This window comes from Emys orbicularis, chromosome 21 (genome assembly GCF_028017835.1).
Source record: "Emys orbicularis isolate rEmyOrb1 chromosome 21, rEmyOrb1.hap1, whole genome shotgun sequence".
Taxonomy (NCBI): domain Eukaryota; kingdom Metazoa; phylum Chordata; order Testudines; family Emydidae; genus Emys; species Emys orbicularis.
The window spans coordinates 10,449,993-10,471,924 of record NC_088703.1 but is presented as its reverse complement, the minus strand read 5'-3'; the positions used below and the strand labels follow the sequence as shown (position 1 = coordinate 10,471,924).

General features: G+C 43.2%; 1 pseudogene; it reads left to right on the top strand.

Moving 5' to 3' along the window:
- The window catches only part of LOC135892892 (butyrophilin subfamily 1 member A1-like), a 29,698-nt pseudogene extending 8,082 nt beyond the window's left edge, over window positions 1-21,616 (top strand).
- The last annotated feature ends 316 nt before the right edge of the window (window positions 21,617-21,932 follow it).

Here is a 21,932-nt window from a genome sequence, read left to right as displayed (position 1 = left end):
AGCCCTTTTAGGCATTGTGACAATTTTAAGGAAAGTCAAAGGAGAACAAGTGCATTTTGAGAACCTAAAATGAGGGAATTCTGCAGAGGATTTAACAAATTCCTGACCACCCAAGCCTAGTGAATCAGTTTTAGACATTAGCTTTCCCCTTTTTATGCTTAAAGATTTTGTATGTTGTGAAAACTATTTGTTTCATAAAAAAACCCTCTCTGATGTAATATTGAGGAACAAAAATAATAAATGAAAAATTATGATGCTGTGCTTCTTTGTTTGTTTGTTTTGAAATCTTGACAGGTCTGTATCCATTTCATCCATTTCATTTGTCAAATAATTTTAATGGTGCTTCCAGCAAATACACACAACAAAAGACCCCAAACAACCTAGAGTCGTTCTATATCTTTAAAACAGAAAGGCACTTCTGGATCAGGACAAATCTATTTGTTGGATATTTTCAGTAACTAATGACCTTTTTTTTTTGGTCTTGTTCTACAGAAAAAATGGCTGAGGCTAACTTAGACCGACAAAAGATTCTCATGGGCACGATTGTTGTCCTCATTGTTATTATTATCATCGGGATCATCTTCTTCATTTGTTATTGTTTAAGTAAGAAAATCTTCCTTCTACATTTCTAGACTTCCTTCATATTTATAATATAAGGCCAAATTCTGCGTAGATAATGTTTGTGACATATAGGCTACTTCTGACCTAAACAAAATAATGTATTCCTCTTTCTTTCTTTTTTTAATTTTAGTTTTGTATATTGTTTTCAGGGTGGTGATTTTAAAGTGTAACTGATTTTAGGGAATTGCTAGTACTGTGTTTTTAAAGTTTGTATCTTTTTTATTGACTATTTTTTTTAATTATTTTTTCTATTTATATTAGTGTGTGCAATGGCCTATGGCTACGATACTATATTAAATCACTTACTCGGTCTTTACTGAAATTGGCATCAAGGGGAATATTTGATGAGGAGGGGCTGCAGTCTTTGGCCCACCGCTTGCAAATGGTATAAATTATTACTAGAAACAGGCTCCAACATTGGAACCAGTTTTTGACTCAGCCCCTCACATATTTTTGGGTGTTTGGCTCCATTATTTTGGTTCAGTGCATTATAAACAGACAAACCATGTAATTTGTCTCAGGATCCAGATTTAAATTCTATCCCACCCCCACCCTGAGCAAAGGAGGAGGGACATTTGGCTTTAGAAACCAAGCCCAGGAAAACAACATCTCCCCATACCCAATTGATAGGGTGCTCCAAGACCAGGAGCAATTTCAGCATATATTTGGTGGCATTTCCCCTGGTAAACTCTATGCTTTGGGGAAGGGCTAGGGCAAGGTTTCTTCTGACACTGACAATAATGTCAGGTACAAAGCCAGCTCTCTTTTAGACCTAATCTACACTAAACAGTTAGGTTGACATAAGGCAGCTTAAGTCAACCTAACTATGTCAGTATACACACTACAGCCTTACTCGACTGATGTAAGTGCCCTGCTAAACTGACATAATAACTCCACCTCCACGAGAGGCATAGGGCTTATGTCAATTTAGTTATGGTAATACAGTGCCTGTGTAGACAGTTGCGTGAAATTGACAAGAAAGTCCTCCCGCTCCCAGCCGGGCTGCTCCCCAGGCTCCCTGCTCCAAGCCAGGCTGTCCCCTCGCTCCCCGTTCCCCGCTCCCAGCCGGGCTGTTGCCCAGGCTCTTTGCTTCCCGCCCAGAGCTGGACTGATCCAGAGATCCCAGCTCCCTGCTTCCTGCTGGGAGCCTAGCTGCACCGAGGCTCCCAGATCCCCACTGGGTGTCTGGGCGGTTGCCCCATTCACAGCGGGGAGTGTGGAGGCGAGAGAACAAACAACTGTCCCACTCCCGTTGGGGAGCATGGAGCTGAGAGCAAAGGGGGGCTGCTGTGCTCCCAGCGGGGAGTGCAGAGCGGAGAGCAGGGATGGGGGGTAGCTGGGCTGCCAGTGGGGAGCATGAAACTGAGAACAGGGGTGGGGGAGGGCAGCTGTCAGGAAGCCAGGAGGCAGCTCTGCTCCTGGTGGGGACTGCGCAGCTGAGTGCCCGGGCGGCTGCCATGCTTCCAGCAGGTTTTGCAAAACCAAGGGGGGGGGTAGGGGGAACCCGCTGGGCTCACAGCAGGCTGGAAAGCTCGGAGGGGGCATGTGGCAGGGACCCTGAGGTAGCTGGGCTCCTGACAGAGAGCTGTGAGCTGAGCTAAGAACCCTCTTAGGTCAGTGGAAGAGCTCATGGCGAGGATGTGCACCACCGACCAAAGGAGGGCAGTGTGGACATGAACCACTGCAGTAATTGCTGTGGTGCCTGAAGGTTGACCTAATATAGGTCAACTTAAGTTTTTAGTGTAGACATGCCCACAGTGTCTGAGACCTAACACTGCCTCAGGGAGGCAATATCCTCTTGCTCAAATCCTTTCTTGAGTGGTGGTGGTGTGGGGCGGTGACAGCCCTTCTGGACGTTCACCAGGAGGAAGATGGAAGTGAAGAGCTGGTGCTAGAGGATGGGTGTTCCAGGAATCCCAAACACACAGGTGGAATCATAGGCCTTGATCCTGGCAATTGTTCCACACACCATCAGGGTCTGCCTGGAAGGATATGGGATTGGGGCCATAATGCCTGGGTATCCTTAAGTGTTTTAATCAGGACTGACACACTGAACTCTTATCATGGCAAGCAAGGTACCCAGCCAGTGCAGTAACCCTAACTGTAACCCATGTCCCTTTAGAGCTTTCGTCACCTAGTGTAGACACATTTCTTTTTCTGCATGATGCAGTTTGCTAAATTGGGAAAGAGGAAGTTATAGCTACCGACCTGGGGCTAGATCCACAAAGGGGTTTAGGCACTTTAGATGCCTACATCCAAAATTCAGGTCCTCAAAACCCCTCTCTACTGCCACCTGACCCTGTAATTGTCTGAAGTCCCTCAACACCTGCATTTCCATTGGAAAAATCCCCATGATGCCTACGTTTCTGCTGCTGGCATATGCAAAGCCACCTAAGTGCAGGGGACCAGGTGCCTAAGCTCACACCTAAGCCTCAGCAGGATAGTCAGACTAGGCATTGCCCACCAGAGCAGGCCTTGCACAAAATGATGCCAGAAGAAGAGGTGTCACTAATGCCCTTATAGCCGTTAGCTCGCTGGTTGGACCACTCACCCCAAATGTTCAAGACCCAGATTCAACTCCCCCTTCTGCCTGACAGGAGCAGAGAGTTGACACTGGGTTGTAGCCTCCACCACAACCCTTTTCAGGGGAGCACCCTAACCACTGGGGTATTCTGGGACAAAGGTCACACCCCTGCTCCTCTCAGGCAGAGAAGGGACTTGAACCTAGATCTGATAGTAAAAGGTGGGGTTTAGACCCCTAGCTCTCAGAGAGGGCTCATGGCTGTCGGTCCTCAGTGGACTTCAGCCACTCCCTTCTCCTCAGCATTTCCTATTGGCTAGCTTAGGCATTTCCCTTCACAGCATGCTGGCTTTTGTGTAGCCCATTCTTAGGCACCTGACTCTCCCCACACATTGTTTAGGGAGCGTGGGTGCCTAACTCTAGATTGTACACTGCACTGGGAGGCAGGGCACCTAGAAATAAGGCATTGCAACGCTGAGTTATAGTCCTTTGTGCAGCTCACTTTAAAATATATAGTAGACTTACTACCCTGGTTGGCAATTTCTATTGAATAACACTGAGATTCTGTTTAATAAACACACACCGCTCCCTATCTATGGGGCTTTAGAATTTAAAGGCTGTAGGGTTTTAGGTAATGAGTAATTGCTATTTGCATCTCCATGGGTGTTTTCATATATTATCTCTGATGTTTATTTTAGGAAACAGAAGGAGAGATTCTGAAAAAGGTAACCAATGGGGCACATCAGTGTAAAGTTTTGCCAAGTGTTTATGTTTATTCAGATATAAGGTAAGCAGAAAAAAATAATATTTGTGGTGACTACTAATTTCCCAGATGAGTATGTAACCAGTGAATTAGCCAATCAGTTCCATACTTTTTTTTGGAAATTTTAGGAAAAATACCCTCAGCAGTTTTTGAGACATTAAAATTACATTTCCCCTCCATAGTTTAAGAACACTGATACTCCTAAAGGGTTAGATTTTGACTTAACCATGATCCTAAAGTATGGGTCAGTGCATAGCCGCACTGTCCCAAAGCAAAGAGGAAGGGACTGGACTCAGAAAGGTACCATGTTGTGTGTTTCAATGAGACAGTTACACTCTCCCTCCCAGGAACTGTCCCAGCATAGAGAGGGAGGGAGGAAGAGAGAGACACAAGAGACAATGGCCCCTGAACGTGCCTGGGATGCTGGGAGCAGTAAAGAAATACAGAGTAACACAAGGTAAACAATAGACAGTGCAGGCAGAAAATGGGCAAGGCTGAAGCCATCTAAGATTAAATGCACTCTCAGTACGCAAATGAGGACACTTGATTCCGGCCCCCATGCACTACTAAGGCAACATACAATGGTTGCAGTTGAGTTAGAGGATTCCCCTGGTGTAGGCACAGCATAGCCCCATGCAGCTCTATACAGCTGTCTTTAAATTGTGATTTCAGGGGAATGCCCAAGGGTGGACTTGTAGTACATAGTCTACAGGGGATTCTGGGCTGAAATACATCCCATTGCACAGCCAATACAGCTTACTTAGGTGTACCTGAGCTACTTAGTACATACCTAGGGTCCTGGGTGGGATTGTACTCGGGTGGCTAGCCCATGCAGCCTTCCATGCTGCCTTGACTACATTGCTATTTTTAGCAAGCTGGATACATCAAAGCTAGTTCAGATATGTCTACACATGCTGCCATTGTACCTCCTGATTGCAGTGTAGACGTACCCTTAGGCATCATGCTTGATCCTAGACAGGAGTAACTTGGGTGCAGATTTTCAAAGGTTGTGTTGGGTGCTGAACTCTTTTAAAAACCTGGCCACGGGAGGTGACACAGTAGGTCTCTCATTAATTCGGGGTCAGTTTCTGCTAAATTCCTGTCCTATTCATGACACCTTAACCTCATACACGCCACACTACACTAGCCATGGGTGGGGACCAGATCCAACCATGGGACATTTCTGGGATAAAGAACTTTTGGAAAACATAGAACAAGTGTTTATTACTTTGAATGTTTTGAGCCTGACCCTCAGTTTGAGAAAAGAAGAGTAAGGGGGGATCTGATAACAGTCTTCAAATATGTTAAGGGCTGCTATAAAGAGGATGGTGATCAATTGTTCCTCATGTGCACTGAAGGTAGAACAAAAAGCAATGGATTTAATCTGCAGCAAGGGAGATTTAGATTAGATATTAGGAAAATCTTTCTAATTCTAAAACTAGTTAAGCTCTGGAATAGCTCTGGAAGGAGGTTGTGAAGTCACCATCACTGGAGGTTTTTAAGAACAGGTTGGACAAACAGCTGTCAGTGATGGTCTAGGTTTACTTGGCCCTGCCTTACTTCAGGGAATTGGACTTGCTGACCTTTCAAGGTCCATGCCAGACCCACATTTTTATGTCATTGGACCAGTTTATACCAGCTGAAGATCTGGCCCATATGTCCATAATATTAAATAGCAGAGGGATATTTCCGGGGATAATATGAAAATGCTGCAATAAATATTCAATGTAGATTGTCAGTGCTCATATGTGATATTGCTGTTAAACATTCTAACCTTCTCTGTGTTGCTTTGCTCTCTTTTGAAGGAACACTCATCAGTGCAGAAGAAGGTAGATATGATATTTCATCACTTAATTCTTTAAAATCAATATGTAAAAATATGAAAACCTATTTCTTTCTCATAATAATATGTATAGTCCATTACGCTTTCCATAGTTTTCTTGAAAGCAAATGCAAAATGTTTTGCTTTTCATCAGTATAAATTGGAGTTGTCAATGCAACTCATTGTATGGGACACATCTTCATAGATACACTGTGTGATAGGCACCCTCTAATGGACAGTCTCCCATTCATGATGACCCACACTCCACCTTCCCTCCCATTCACTACTGAATAACACCCCTGGGGGCAGCTACTACAATTGCTTCCATGGAAAAACATTATTGGGAAAGCCCTGTGTATTGTTAGCTGCCTTTAGTGCTCTATCAGTGGTTCCCAAACTTTTTTCCTGCAAGGACTCCTGTGGCATCTGACTAAATTTCCTGGACCACTTTCATTTTTTATACATAAGTTTCATGTTGTTGTTATTATTATTCTGTTAGCAAGGTTAATTTATTATTTTAAAATATATGTTTTGTAATTAAAATAAGAATTAAAAAGGAACCAAAAATAAACAGTCGGCTATCATTACAAGTTATCACATCAGACTGATTTTAACTTTAACTTAAATTACTTTGTGGTGTAGTTCTGAATGGGCAAGTACTGGCGGTACCAAAATGCCCCCGCCAGTGTGGGAATGCCCCCCAGCAGCATGACCTTTCACGCATGGTGTGTGAGAGGTAACACTGTATGAAGGACGCCATTTTGAGAACAAAATGGCATCCTGCGATGCAGCAAAAGTGCCAGAATACTTTTCCGGCACATTCTGGTCCCACTGCAGTACTCCTTAAGGGACACACCCCCACATAAACGAGGGCAGACCCCACTCCCCCAGGAGGTCCGGGGAATCCACTTCTGAACCACTGCTCTATTTGACTGGTCTTTTCTGAAGAAGAAAAATCCGAAAAAAACATTATTCACCCAGCACTACTCATAAAGCTCTTGATGCATCCCAGCCACCACTAGAGGGGGATTTAGTGCCCCACTGAGTAGGTGTGTGTTACATCTACCACCATGGTCTTGTAGCCACAAATAGGGGCGTTGGGGGGACTTTGTCCCACTTTAGTGCCTGGTCCACCACTACAATGTCCTGAATGATTTACTGATATAGCTCATGCTGTAAGTCCTGGTCTCAAATCTCATTCTTGGCCCATGTGGTAGTGTTGTTATGGACTACTTTTTAATATCAGAGGGGTAGCCGTGTTAGTCTGAATCTGTAAAAAACAACAGAGGGTCCTGTGGCACCTTTAAGACTAACAGAAGTATTGGGAGCATAAGCTTTCGTGGGTAAGAACCTCACTTCTTCAGATGCAAGTAATGGAAATCTCCAGAGGCAGGTATAAATCAGTATGGAGATAACGAGGTTAGTTCAGTCAGGGAGGGTGAGGTGCTCTGCTAGCAGTTGAGGTGTGAACACCAAGTTAGGAGAAACTGCTTCTGTAGTTGGATAGCCATTCACAGTCTTTGTTTAATCCTGATCTGATGGTGTCAAATTTGCAAATGAACTGGAGCTCAGCAGTTTCTCTTTGGAGTCTGGTCCTGAAGTTTTTTTGCTGTAAGATGGCTACCTTTACATCTGCTATTGTGTGTCCAGGGAGGTTGAAGTGTTCTCCTACAGGTTTTTGTATATTGCCATTCCTGATATCTGACTTGTGTCCATTTATCCTCTTGCGTAGTGACTGTCCAGTTTGGCCAATGTACATAGCAGAGGGGCATTGCTGGCACATGATGGCATATATAACATTGGTGGACGTGCAGGTGAATGAGCCGGTGATGTTGTAGCTGATCTGGTTAGGTCCTGTGATGGTGTTGCTGGTGTAGATATGTGGGCAGAGTTGGCATCGAGGTTTGTTGCATGGGTTGGTTCCTGAGTTAGAGTTGTTATGGTGCGGTGCGTGGTTGCTGGTGAGAATATGCTTAAGGTTGGCGGGTTGTCTGTGGGCGAGGACTGGCCTGCCTCCCAAGGTCTGTGAAAGTGAGGGATCATTGTCCAGGATGGGTTGTAGATCACTGATGATGCGTTGGAGAGGTTTAAGCTGAGGACTGTAGGTGATGGCCAGTGGAGTTCTGTTGGTTTCTTTTGGGGGCCTGTCTTGTAGCAGGAGGCTTCTGGGTACACGTCAGGCTCTGTTGATTTGTTTCTTTATTTCCTTGTGTGGGTATCGTAGTTTTGAGAATGCTTGGTGAAGATCTTGTAGGCGTTGGTCTCTGTCTGAGGGGTTGGAGCAGATGCGATTGTACCTCAGTGCTTGGCTGTAGACGATGGATCGTGTGGTGTGTCCGGGGTGGAAGCTGGAGGCATGAAGGTAGGCGTAGCGGTCGGTGGGTTTTCGGTATAGGGTGGTGTTAACGTGGCCATCGCTTATTTGTACGGTGGTGTCTAGGAAGTGGACCTCCCGTGTAGATTGGTCCAGGCTGAGGTTGATGGTGGGGTGGAAGCTGTTGAAATCATGGTGGAATTCTTCCATGGTCTCCTTCCCATGGATCCAGATGATGAAGATGTCATCAATGTAGCGTAGGTAGAGAAGGGGCGTGAGTGGACGAAAGCTGAGGAAGCGTTGTTCCAGGTCAGCCATAAAAATGTTGGCATATTGTGGGGCCATGCGGGTGCCCATAGCGGTGCCACTGGTCTGGAGGTATATATTGTCACCAAATTTGAAATAATTGTGCGTGAGGATAAAGTCACAGTGCTCAGCAATCAGTTGTGCTGTGTCATCATCAGGGATACTGTTCCTGACAGCTTGTATTCCATCTGTGTGTGGGATGTTTGTGTAGAGAGCCTCTACATCCATGGTGGCTAGGATGGTGTTTTCTGGGAGGTCACCAATGCACTGTAGTTTTCTCAGGAAATCTGTGGTGTCACGGAGATAGCTGGGAGTGCTGGTGGCGTAGGGTCTGAGTAGGGAGTCCACATATCCAGACAGTCCTTCAGTGAGAGTGCCAATGCCCGAGATGATGGGGCATCCAGGATTTCCAGGTTTGTGGATCTTGGGTAGTAGATAGAATAACCCCGGTCGGGGCTCTAAGGGTATGTTGATTTGTTCCTGTGTTAGTGTAGGGAGTGTCCTGAGTAGATGGTGCAGTTTCTTAGTGTATTCCTCAGTGGGATCTGAGGAAAGTGGCCTGTAGAATTTGGTATTGGAGAGTTGTCTGGCAGCCTCCTTCTGGTAGTCAGACCTGTTCATGATGACAACAGCACCTCCTTTATCAGCCTCTTTGATGATAATGTCAGGGTGGTTTCTGAGGCTGTGGATGGCATTGCGTTCTGCACGACTTAGGTTATGAGGCAAGCGATGTTGTTTTTCCACAATTTCTGCCTGTGCACGTCGGCAGAAGCATTCTATGTATAGGTCCAGACTGTCATTTCGACCCTCAGGCAGAGTCCATGTGGAGTACTTCTTCCTGTGTTGTTGGTGGGAGGGTATCTGTGTATCAGTGCGGTGTTCAGTGTTATCTTGAAAGTATTCTTTGAGTCGGAGGCGGCGAAAGTAGGCTTCCAGATCATTGACTACTTTTTAGTTATGTTTTATTTTCATTTTATTATGAGCACACACTCCCAATAATAGAGACCTGGTCTTTTTAATTACCTGAAAAGTGCCATACATACATCCCTGTGGTAATATACAATGTTATTTTTAAATACTCATTTTTTCAAAATAAACCTCATAGAAAATAGTTTTATTTAACACATTAATAAAATATCCAGGTCATTGTAATTGTTAATTAGCATTGATTATAATTATTTATTATTATTTTATTTATTGCCAGGACGCGGAGTTGGTTGGAGGCAGAGTCATGGTAAGTTCAAGTGTCTTTTATAAACAGGTTATAGGATATTTTCATTTGCCATCACACAGGGCAGGACTCTGGTCTCCACAGTGTATGTACCTCATTGACAGCAAATTCTGGGGTAGATCCTATTCTGCTAATCAGCAGAGTAAAAGGGTCATAGGAGATTCCCCTTTCTGCCCCCTTGTATACAGCGTGCACCAGGGGCATGCCAGAGTGCAGCTGCTCACGGAAAATGAATGTTGAATGAATAAACAAGGGTATTCTCATTAGAAACTACAGATGGCCAAAAATACCTGCACCCAAACATTTTTCAACTAAAAATGGCTTTTCAACAGAATTGAAAATTTGTGAGAAAAGTTTTCACTTTGCCCAGATATTTTGGGATTTCTTGATGAAACATGCAAAGCCAAATTCAGTTTTCAAATGTTTTTAGGTTTATTTCGTTTTCTTCTCATCCCCCTCCCTTTCTGAGGGAGACAAAGTGGGGGAAAACCAACATTTTCCCTCTCTTTTCAATCTTCTTCTGTTTGAAAATTCCACTAAAAATTCAAACAAAACAATGAAATTTTCAAAGAAAAGAATTACCATTTTTGACTAGCTCTGCTGGAAACCTGATTATAAGCAGAACAAGCAAACAAACAAAAAAAAGTACTGCAGCACTGGAATTCTTGTTCTTTTAGGATGAAGTGCACCCTATGAATAGTATCTGGATTAAACCTTCCACAAGGGGTCAGCACTGACAAAAAGTAGATGGTGCTAGCCAGAAGTGTATCCTCAGTGCAGCCTCCATCAGCCTGGCTTCTGTATAGCTCCATCCACAAACTAAAACTGCCCCCCAAAGGATAATGCATTGGTGAAGTTACCAGTGAAAATGCCTAAGGGTGAATTTTCCAGTAGCAAAAATGGTCCAGATCTTTGATTGGCTATGTCTAGGAATATCAAGTAGCAATTGACAGGTGATAATACTGCTGTATACAAGCACTGTTTAGACCATTACTGGACACTGTGTCCAGTTCTGGTGTCCAAAGAATGTTGAAAAAGAGAACAACTTCAAAACGTTTTGTGTCCCATCAGGTTAAAATGTGAAATCCGGCCAAGCTAAATTTGATGGGAGACTGCTCTGTCATGTGTGAGAATGGGACTGAGTCTCTCTTGTCCTTAGGCCGCATGATGCAAAGGGGCAGCGTCTCTTCAGAAGGGAGTGCCCCATGTTCCTTTAATCTCCATAGCCCAGATCTGAAAGACACTTAAGCAGATGATTTACCTTACTCACAGGCATAGTCCCATTGAAGAAGTCAAACATGTGCTCTAAACTAAAGAGGTGCTTTAATTTCTTTGCTGACCTGAGGCTGTAGCTAGTAAGAAATAGAGCTGATTGTTTTGGACTCAGTTTAGTTATGGGCCGTGTCTGAGCCAATCTCTGCCACATTCAGGGTTTGCTTTCTGAAGGGAAAAATAGATTTAAAATTTTCCCTCATTGATTTTTAGCATCAGAGAGAGTTGATAAGAAAAAGATGAAAAGATCAGTGCTACAGCCCTATTCCTGCTCTCATTGTGTGAAAAATCTCCCCTGTGGAATGGGTTATTCATCACTTAAATCCCAGCTAGCCCTTCAAAATAGGGTATAGGTGTGTACCTTGTGCTGCACAGGTCTAGTCCTTCTCTCTCTCTCCAGGAATGAATTTCACCCTAAATAAGTCATAACACATATGTGAATATAGGAGGAATGAGGCTCTGACAATGTGTCATCAATTATATAATTTGCAATATTTTGGGGGACAAGAACCGTGAATACAAGAGAGATGGATGATTGTCAGTGTGTTGATGAAAAGAGACTAGCAGATGGGAGTGATGGTTTGTGAGAGCAGTTGCCATGAGAAGACAAGGAGTCTGTATAGTTTCCATACTAAGAGAAGGTTTGGGATTTCCTCCCTCATGGGGTGAGGTTTATTCAGAAGCCTGTCATGGCTGGCAGATGAGTCTGGTTGGATACTGAGCATGGGGATAGCAGTTGGGATTGTGTGACCATGGAATATGTGGGGTGTTTCATATTGAAGGCTTTGGAAGCGGTTAAAATTTAATATTTGTGAGTATTTATTGACCCATTAAACACACAGACATACAAATGACTGCAAGAAAAGATAACAACCAAAGCAGAAAAAAGTAACTTTGAATTGGTTCTTCTTCAATACAGTTCTGTTAAACTGACTATACTAGTAAAACATTTATAAAGAGCTGTGCGAGGCTCACTGTTAGACGAATGGGAGCAAAACTATTTTTTTCCCCTAATAAAATTTTTAATTAATCTCACGTCTTGAGTTTGGACTCCAGAAAGAAGCAATGTGTAGCATCTCTAAAGCAGTGACAATATTTAGAATTTCCTTTATTGCAGTGACGGGATTTACTGAAGTGTTTTACAGTAGGGGGATGAATATGGTTTGGACTCTTGCAACATAATTGGTGGGATGTATCGTATTAGAAACTTTTGGGGAGAGACGTAATATCTGCTAGCTAACCCAAATGAAATTCACAAGGTGTGTGAATTAAAAGAATATTTTTTTTGCTTTGCAGATGAATTCCAAGTAGAACTGAGTAAGTGTGTGTCGATTCTTTGAATGTAAAAGTTAATTCAATTCCATGGTGAAAAGGTGATGCAAATAGAAATAAAATTCTCACACTTAGAAATAAGGAAACTGAAGGATCTTTGTTGTTGTTAAATATTATTTTGATAAAATTTGCTAGGATGGAGAGATGAATGCTGCAGATCAATTCCTGCTCCCATTGGGTGAAAGTCTCTCCTATGCAATGGGCTATGTGTCACTTATATCCCACACATCCCTTCAAAATAGGGAGTATATGAGTATCTTGTGCTGCAGATTCCTAGCACTTGCTCGCTGTGCAGGGATGAATTTCACCCCAAATAAGTCCTTACATGTTTGTGAATATAGAGGGAGTTAGGCCCTGACAATGTATCTCTAAATATGTGACTTGGAATTTGCCATTGATGTCAATAATGGCAGTAGGAACATGTCCTGTGAGATAGTGACTGTGTGTGGATGTCCCACACTCAAAATTTGAAATATTCTATTACCCTTGCTGATTTTTTGGTATATCAATTGTGTCTTCACCACCACCACCCTCCAGCCCCTCCTTGAGGTCTGGGGAGGGCAAGACACACACTCCTGCAAAGCTTGAGGAGTGTGGGATCTCCTCCAATGCCTGTCACACTGGCCAGGCCTGAGGGGTGCACCTCCATGTCTTTGAGGGCTGGTAGAGAGGGAATCTCTTCACTTCCACTCCTGACCTAAGGGGCTTGATGGAGCTAGAGAGGGGAGAGGAGTAGCAGAGCCAACATGAATTGGTGCTGTGATGGGTTCGGTCACAGAGACCCCTTTGGGACTGTCACCTGATGTGCAGAGATTACCTCTGAGCCCATTTTCCCTGCCAGCTTGGGACTCCAGAACCCTGCCTTTTTGAGCCAGGCATGCTAGCCTGCTGCAACACAGACCCAGGGTTTTGATCATGCCCCCAAAACTGCAGGCATTAGGTGAAAACATCTCAGCAGGTTCCCTGCCTCCAGCACCCAGACATCCAGCTCCCAATACGATCCAAACCCCACATAAATCCATTTTACTCTGTATAAAGCTTATGCAGGGTAAACTCATGAATTGTCCGCCCTCTATAACACTGATAGAGAGAGATGCACAACTGTTTGCTCCCTCTTGTATTAATCACTTACTCTGGGTTCATTAATAAATAACAATGATTTTATTAAGTATAAAAAGTAGGATTTAAGTGGTTTCAAGTAATAACAGGCAGAACAAAGTAAGTCACTAAGCAAAATAAAGCAAAAACACGCAAATCTAAGCCTAATACATTAAGAAACTGATTACAAGTAATATCTCACCCTTAGAGATGTTCCAATAAGCTTCTTTCACAGACTAGACTCTTTCCTAGTCTGGGCCCAATCCTTTCCCTGGTAGAGTCCAAGTTAGTTCCAGCAACCACCTCAGGTGGTAACTAGGGATTTTCTCATAACTGGCCACCTCCTTTGTTCTGCTCTGCCCCCTTTTATAGCTTTGGCACAAGGCAGGAAACTTTTGTCTCTCTGGGTCCCCACCCCTCCTTCTAAATGGAAAAGTACCAGATTTAAGATGGATTTTAGTATCATGTAACATGGTCACATGTGCTCTGAGACCCAAGCCTCCATTCTTTTGGCCTGGCCTACATGTACAGAGGAAGGTTTGCAAGTAAACAGAGCCATTTACAGTTCATTGATTCTGAAGCATCCTTAATGGCTTCCACTTAATATGTTTCAGTAATAACAGTTTATAGCTTATTCTCCTAACTCCGGACATAGAAATAAGGATGAACACACTCAGTAGATTATAGGCTTTCTAATGACACCGTACTATGGGTATTTAGCATAAAGCATATTCCAGTTATGTCATATTCATAAGCATACTTCCATAAAGCATATGGAGTGCAATGTCACAGGTGCCTTCAAATTTCATTTTAAATAGGTTTATATAAAAAAAAGTTTTAAATTTAAATGTTTAAAAATCTGATTTAAATTAAAGAAGTCTGATTTTGTAATAAAATCATTGATTTTTATCCACCTTGGGGCCTTAGTTGTTCATTTAATATTTGCTCCCATCTGTTTCTTTCTTATGGGAAGATTTTTTTTAAAGTATCAAAGAAATTGTTCAAAATATTTTTTGTTTTAGAGTGTAGGAAACATTTAACATATACCTGACATTAAAAAAGAGAAAACAAGCAAACAAACAAAAATACATTTGTAAATCAAAAAATAGCTTGTTTTTAGGATATCAAACTCCTCATACAGATTTTGAAATGTATTAAAAGCCCATTGCCATCTGTGGTGGGTGAACCCCCCCTTCGGGATGTTTTAAAAAACTCAAACCTTCGTTTATGAAAAGCTTTTAGATTCATTGTTTCAGTGAACAGAATACTATTTCTCAATCAGTTTCAGTTATGAAGAATCAGCATTTTTCAGATAAAGACAGTTTCTTTGAAAACATTCCCAATCAGCTCTAATTTCCAGTCTGACATTGTCTAATTTCAACTTCCATTGGATCATGTTATCTCTTTCTCTGCTAATGGGCTCTTCAATCTAGCAGAGGAAGGTATAACACGATCTAGGGTTACAAGCTGAAGCTAGACAAATTCAGACTGGAAATAATTAGTAAATTTTTAATGGTCAGGGTAATTAACCATTGGAAAAATTTACCAAGGGTCTCTAGGAATTACTTTGAATCATAGAATCATAGAATATCAGGGTTCGAAGGGACCTCAGGAGGTCTTCTAGGCCAATCCCCTGCTCAAAGCAGGACCAAATCCCAACAAAATCATCCCAGCCAGGGCTTTGTCAAGCCTGACCTTAAAAACCTCTACGGAAGGAGATTCCACCACCTCCCTAGGTAGCCCATTCCAGTGCTTCACCACCCTCCTAGTGAAAAAGTTGTTCCTAATAGCCAACCTAAACTTCCCCCACTGCAACTTGAGACCATTACTCCTTGTTCTGTCATCTGCTACCACTGAGAAGAGTCTAGATCCATCCTCTTTGGAACCCCCTTTCAGGTAGTTGAAAGCAGCTATCAAATCCTCCCTCATTCTTCTCTTCTGCAGACTAAACAATCCCAATTCCCTCAGCCTCTCTTCATAAATCATGTGGTCCAGCCCCCTAATCATTTTTGTTGCCCTCCGCTGGTCTCTTTGCAATTTTTCCACATCCTTGTAGTGTGGGACCCAAAATTGGAGACAGTACTCCAGATGAGGCGTCACCAATGTTGTGTAGAGGGGAATGATCACGTCCCTCAATCTGCTGGCAATACCCATACTTATATAGCCCCAAATACCGTTAGCCTTCTTGGCAACAAGGGCACACTGTTGACTCATATCCAGCTTCTCGTCCACTGTAACCCCTAGGTCCTTTTCTGCAGAACTGCTGCCTAGCCATTCGGTCCCTAGTCTGTAGCAGTGCATGGGATTCTTCCGTCCTAAGTGCAGGACTCTGCACTTGTCCTTGTTGAACCTCATCAGATTCCTTTTGGCCCAATCCTCTAATTTGTCTAGGTCCCTCTGTATGCTATCCCTACCCTCCAGCGTATCAACCACTCCTCCCAGTTTAGTGTCATCTGCAAACTTGCTGAGGGTGCAGTCCACACCATCCTCCAGATCATTAATGATGATATTGAACAAAACCGGCCCAGGACCGACTCTTGGGGCACTCTGCTTGATACCGGCTGCCAACTAGACATGGAGCCATTGATCACTCCCCGTTGAGCCCGACGATCTAGCCAGCTTTCTATCCACCTTATAGTCCATTCATCCAGCCCATACTTCTTTAACTTGCTGGTGAGAATATTGTGGGAGACCGTATCAAAAGCTTTGCTAAAGTCAAGGAATAACACATACACTGCTTTCCCCTCATCCACAGAATCAGTTAGCTTTTCATAGAAGTCAATTAGGTTAGTCAGGCATGACTTGCCCTTGGTGAATCCATGCTGACTGTTCCTGATCACTTTCCTCTCCTCTAAGTGCTTCAGAATTAATTCCTTGGGGACCTGCTCCATGATTTTTCCATGGACTGAGGTGAGGCTGACTGGCCTGTAATTTCTCGGATCCTCCTTCTTCCCTTTTTTAAAGATGGGCACTACATTAGCCTTTTTCCAGTCATCCAGGACCTCCCCCAATCACCATGAATTTTCAAAGATAATGGCCAATAGCTCTGCGATCACCTCTGCCAACTCTTTTAACACCCTCAGATGCAGCGCATCCGGCCCCATGGATTTGTTCTCATCCAGCTTTTCTAAATAGTCCCAAACCACTTCTTTCTCCACAGAGGGCTGGTCACCTCCTCCCCCAGCTGTGCTGCCCAGTGCAGCAGTCTGGGAGCTGACCTTTTCGTGAAGACAGAGGCAAAAAAAGGATTGAGTACATTAGCTTTTTCCACATCCTCTGTCACTAGGTTGCCTCCCTCTTTCAGTAAGGGGCCCACTCTTTCCTTGGCTTTCTTCTTGTTGCTAACATACCTGAAGAAACCCTTCTTGTTACTCTTAACATATCTTGCTAGCTGCAACTCCAAGTGTGGTTTGGCCTTCCTGATTTCACTCCTGCATGCCTGAGCAATATTTTTATACTCCTCCCTGGTCATTTGTCCAGTCTTCTACTTCTTGTAAGCTTCTTTTTTGTGTTTAAGATCCGCAAGGATTTCACTGTTAAGCCAAGCTGGTCGCCTGCCATATTTACTATTCTTTCTACACATCGGGATGGTTTGTTCCTGTAACCTCATTAGGGATTCTTTAAAATACAGCCAGCTGTCCTGGACTTCTTTCCCTCTCATGTTATTCTCCCAGGGGATCCTGTCCAACAGTTCCCTGAGGGAGTCAAAGTCTGCTTTTCTGAAGTCCAGGGTCCATATTCTGCTGCTCTCCTTTCTTCCTTGTGTCACGATCCTGAACTCGACCATTTCATGGTCACTGCCTCCCAGGTTCCCATCCCCTTTTGCTTCCCCTACTAATTCTTCCTGGTTTGTGAGCAGCAGGGCAAGAAGAGCTCTACTCCTAGTTGGTTCCTCCAGCACTTGCACTGGGAAATTGTCCCCTACACTTTCCAAAAACTTCCTGGATTGTCTGTGCACCGCTGTATTGCTCTCCCAGCAGATATCAGGGTGATTGAAGTCTCCCATGAGAACCAGGGCCTGAACTTCAGTTAGTTGATGGAAGAAAGGCTCGTCCACCTCATCCCACTGGTCTGGTGGTCTATAGCAGACTCCCACCACGACATCACCCTTGTTGCTCACACTTCTAAACTTAATCCAGAGACTCTTAGGTTTTTCTGCAGTTTCATACCGGAGCTCTGAGCAGTCATACTGCTCTCTTACATACAGTGCAACTCCCCCACCTTTTCTGTCCTGCCTGTCCTTTCTGAACAGTTTATATCCATCCATGACAGTACTCCAGTCACTTTGGGGGAGTTCTGTGGCCTATCTTATCCCAGAATTCAGGATATATAATCACAATGGTCTCTTCTGGCATTGGAATCTAGGAATCTGCCGTGGTATACAAGTACCATTGGATTTGAGTCTTGCATTTTGCTATTTCTGTACTTACAATGTTTAATAAATTACCAAACATTGTCTTCATTTTGGTTATTACTTTACTTCTGTATACTATGGAGACAAAATTGGAAGTACAGGGTTATAAACATGGTTTTCATTTTCTTTTTGTTTTTCAGGAAGTCTCCGGAATGAAAAAGGTTCATTTCCATTGACTTCTGTTGCTTGGAGGATGTCTGGTTGTGTAATATTTGGGGGATATGTTTTGCGGGACAAGAACTGTGAATACAAGAGAGATTGATGATTGTCAGTGTGGTGATGAAAAGAGACTAGCAGATGGGAGTGATGGGTTGTGAGAGCAGTTTCCATGAGAAGACAAGGAGTCTGTAGCGTTTCCATGCTGAGAGAAGGTTTGGGATTTTCTCTTCGTGGAGTGAGGTTTATTCAGAGGCCTGACATGGCTGGCAGATGAGTCTGGTTGGATACTGAGCATGGGGATAGCAGTTGGGAGTGTGTGACAGTGTAATATGTGGGGTGTTTCATATTGAAGGCTTCGGAAGTGGTTAGAATGTAATATTTGTGTGTATTTGTTAACCCATTACACACACACACAAATGAGTGCAAGAAAAGATGACTACCAAAGCAGCAAAAAGTAACTTTGTATTGGTTCTTCTTCAATAGAGTTCTATTAAACTGACTATACTAGTAAAACCTTTATAAAGAGCTGTGCAGGGCTCACTGTTAGAAGTTTGGGAGCAAAACTATTTTTTCCCCTAATAATCTTTTAATTAATCTCATGTCTTGTTTTTGGACTCCAGAGAGAGGCAGTGTGCAGCATCTCTAAAGCAGTGACAATATTCAGAATTTCCTTTATTGCAGTGACAGGATTTATCAAGGTGTTTTACAGTAGGGGGATGAGTATGGTTTGGACTCTTGCAACATAATTGCTGTGAGGTATCAAATTAGAAGCTTTTTGGGAGAGGCGTAATATCTGCTAGTTAACCCAACTGAAATTCACAAGGTGTGTGCATTAATTTTTTTTTCTTTGCAGATGAACTCCAAGGAGAACTGAGTAAGTGTGTGTTGATTCTTTGAATGTAAAATTTAATTCAACTCCATGGTGGAAAAGTGATACAAATAGAAATGAAGTTCTCACAGTTAGAACATAAGAACATAAGAACGGCCGTACCGGGTCAGACCAAAGGTCCATCTAGCCTAGTATCCTGTCTACCGACAGTGGCCAAAGCCAGGTGCCCCAGAGGGAGTGGAACTAACAGGCAATGATCAAGTGATCTCTCTCCTGCCGTCCATCTCCACCCTCTGACAAACAGAGTCTAGGGACACCATTGTTTACCCAACCTGGCTAATAGCCATTAATGGAATAAGGGAACTGAAGGATCTTTGTTGTTGTTAAATATTATTTTATTAAAATTTGCTAGGATGGAGAGATGAATGTTGCAGATCAATTCCTGCTCCCATTGGGTGAAAGTCTCTCCTATGCAATGGGCCATGTGTCACTTATATCCCACACATCCCTTCAAAATAGGGAGTATCTGAGTATCTTGTGCTGCAGAATCCTAGCACTTGCTTGCTGTCCAGGGATGAATTTCACCCCAAATAAGTCCTTACATGTCTGTGAATATAGAGGGAGTTAGGCCTTGACAATGTGTCTCTAAATATGTGACTTGGATTTTGCCATTGATGTCAATAATGGCAGTAGGAACATGTCCTGTGAGATAGTGACTGTGTGTGGGTGTCCCACACTCAAAATTTGAAATATTCTATTACCCTTGCTGATTTTTTTGGTATATCAATTGTATCTTCTCCACCACCACCCTCCTGGCCCCCTGAGGTCTGGGGAGGGCAAGACACACACTCCTGCAAAGCTTGAAGAGTGTGGGATCCCGTCCAATCCCTCTCACACTGGCCACGCCTGAGAGGTGCACCTATATTTCTTTGGGGGCTGGTAGAGAGGGAATCTCTTCACTTCCACTCCTGACCTAAGGGCCTTGATGGAGATAGAGAGAGGATAGGAGTAGCAGAGACCACATGGATTGGCGCCTTCCTTGCAGGCACAGTAATGAAAGGGCTGAGGACTTCAGGAGCACTCCCGCCTTTTTCATACAGTGAGATGGGAACACAGAAGCCTTCTTCATTTGCTGAGGAAAGAGGTTGTATGTCAGTATGTGCAGATGCTCTGATGGGCTGTAAGCCAAAGGAGTTGGGCAGGTAGCCAGTCAGAGTGGGGTTACCATATAGAAACATCTGAAAACTGGTGGATTATGGGGAAATCCCATAGACCTGGCAAATTAGAGGTCATCTGAAATCCCACAGAGCTGGCAGGTCTGAGTTAATTTGACTTTGAACGGTGTCACCCAGTTGAAATATCAGTAAGTACAGGTACAACATCATCACACAAACATCTGATTACCTTGGTTATCTTTGTGCAATGATATTTTTCTATCTTATCCACTCTCCTCCCTCACAACTCTTAACATACTCCCCTCTAGGTTACTTAGAGGGAGCAGGGCTTTCTCTTGTATTCCTCTCCTCCTATCTCCGTTGCTGCTGTAGCCCATTTTCCTCTCTCTCATAGCAGGGAAGACAGCTGGTCCAGGTAGAGACAATTCTGTTCCCCACATTCCCAGCATCACCACACATATTTTCTTGTGGTCTGCTGCCTCTGCTTGAGATTGAGGTATGAGTGAAGGATGGAACAGACCTGGTGACTCCATGAGAGCCACATATGGGTCCCAAAAGTGTAAAATAACCACAGTGTGTGTGTACCATTAATGTGCTTTACTTTCCCTTTTCTGTACAAGTACATCACTCTGTATTGTGTCTGACGATCTCAGTTATCTGCAGTGTAGTTGTAGCCATGTCAGTCCCAGGATATTAGAGAGATGAGGTGGGTGAAGTTGGTCCAATAAAAGATATTACCTTTGATAGTTATCATCAACCTGGGATATTTCTGCTGCCAAAAGGAGGAAAATAGGTAATAGATGCCTCTTTTGAATTCAATGTCTGTTGTTTCTCACTTTCATTTCAGATTGGAGAAGGACTTACAAGTATGCAGGTAACAGAATACACATCTATCCTGGTAATCAGAAATCATCCTCATAATTAAAAAAACCTTAGAAACAGAACATATTGCTATCATGGAGATAACAACTGGAGCTTTACTCCATTTCCTCTCAGCCCTTACTCATTCTGTTCTTTCTACCAGTGTAACTTATATCAGAATCTGGCACAATACATTTGAGTAGCAATAAGATAAACATTTCAGGACCCCTCCCATTTCTCAGTACAGTTCAATCAAATATCACATCTCTAAAATATGTCACTAACCACATGGTCAGAATGGAACAAAACGCGATATCAATCGGAGTTTTGCCTGAGTAAGGACAGCAGGAATTGGCACAAAAGCCATATCTCCCAAGTTTCAGTTTATGCTTTCATGAGACAAAGTTTTCTTGAATCCAAATCTCTCTTTGCAGATGACATCACTCTTGATGCAGGAACAGCCCACCCCAACCTCTCCATTTCTGGGGATCAGAAGAGTTTGAAACACGAAACCCAACCTCAAAACGCAAGACCAAATCCAGAGAGGTTCGATTCAACTGTCTGTGTGTTGGCCTCTGAAGGATTCTCCTCTGGAAAGCACTACTGGGAGGTGGATGTTGTGAGCAGCACTGACTGGGACCTGGGAGTAGCCAGAAAATCCATACAGAGAAAAGGAAAACTTTCCCTGTCCCCTAAAGATGGATTCTGGGCTCTGGGTTTCAGTGGGAGAGATTATTGGGCAAAAACAGATCCATGGACCCGGGTCATGGTGCAGAAAAAGCCCAAGAAAATTGGAATTTACCTTAGTTACCAAGACAAGCAGGTGACCTTTTTCAATGTAACTGACATGTCTGTGTTGTTCACATTTAATGATTGTTCATTCTCAGGAGAGGTTTAACCATTCTTTAAAAATTCACACAAAGAAACAGCAATTAGAATTTGTCCTATAAGAGAAGATGAATGAGCTTAATGTGGCACTGCCACTCACTTATCCCACTGTATCTATGAAATCAAATTTCCCATCAATGAATTTGAATTACACTTTGTCTCTATATTATCCATAGTGCCATCTCTAAAACAGCACTGTTATTCAATTTATGGTTATGAACCTATGGCATCAAATTTCATTCCAATAAAATTTGAACTGTAGTTTTTACTCTGTACTTTGTGAGCTGCCATTTAATTACTTGCTTTCAACCACAAATGATCTCGTT